Below are 1,149 nucleotides of genomic sequence, written 5' to 3' on the forward strand. Positions count from 1 at the left end.
CCAACATTTGTTGTTTGCTGTTCTGTTAAATTTTGCTATTGTTACTGGGGTGAGATGATATCTCATAGTTGTTTTGATTTGCATTTCTCTTAGAGCTAGAGATTGTGAACATTTTTCATGTGTTTGTTGGCCATCTGAATGTCTTCTTTGATGAAGTGTCTGTTCATATCCTGTGCCCATTTTTCAATTGGGTTGTTTACCTTTATCGAGTTGCGGTGATCAGATATTTTATAAATTCTGGATATAAGTCCCTTATAAGACACGTCATTACCAAATATTTTATCCCAGTCTGTGGCTTCGCTTTTTACCCTGCTGTAAAAGTTTTTGGATTTGTGTGAATGATTTTCTTGATACCTTCCTACAGCTTATCTGGTCTTTGTTCATTAATGTTCACATCAAGCTCGTTCCTGAGATGGGTTTTAAATCCAGATGGAATAGACTCTAGGTCAAATTTTAGTTCCTGTGACTTTATTTTTATTTTCCTTAGCTTTAGTTTGAACATACATATAAGTAGTTGATGGTCTGTTCCACAATCAGCACCTGGCCTAGTTCTCACAGCTGATATTGATTTTCCTTGATGATTCTTTCCAGAGATGTAATCAATCTGATTCCTGTGTAGACCATCAGGCAACCGTTAGTTGCTGTTTGTGTTTCTTAGCATCTATATCCCCTTTCTTTACACCTTGACAGGCTTGTTACAGCTTTAACTAATAGATAACTAATAGGGGAAGCAATACCTGGTTTGAGCCAGTTACAAAAGCCAAACGGATTATTCATAGCTTTCTTGGGATCTTCACTCTGTGAAATTCTAGCCACTGCATAAGAAACATGAACGCCCTGAAACTAGGAGCTCCAAAGGTGAGAATTTCCACTAAAGGTTAGAGTCAAGGCAGTGCTATCATGAACAGTGCTATGAAAATGCTATTACATTTTTACAGTCTAATCTACCCTTCTGATGATTGTAGCCTTACTTATACTTGACTGTATCCAAGAAATACCTGTCCAGGCGGGCCCTTTCCAACTTTTTGACCTACAAATGGTGAATAAAATATACTAGTTATTTAAAACAACTATGAGATATCATCTCACCCCAGTCAAAATAGCAAAATTTAACAGAACAGCAAGCAATAAATGCTGGCGAGGTTGTGG

Source organism: Elephantulus edwardii, unplaced genomic scaffold (assembly GCF_000299155.1).
Source record: "Elephantulus edwardii isolate Elephantulus edwardi_28Jun2011 unplaced genomic scaffold, EleEdw1.0 scaffold00010, whole genome shotgun sequence".
Classification (NCBI taxonomy): domain Eukaryota; kingdom Metazoa; phylum Chordata; class Mammalia; order Macroscelidea; family Macroscelididae; genus Elephantulus; species Elephantulus edwardii.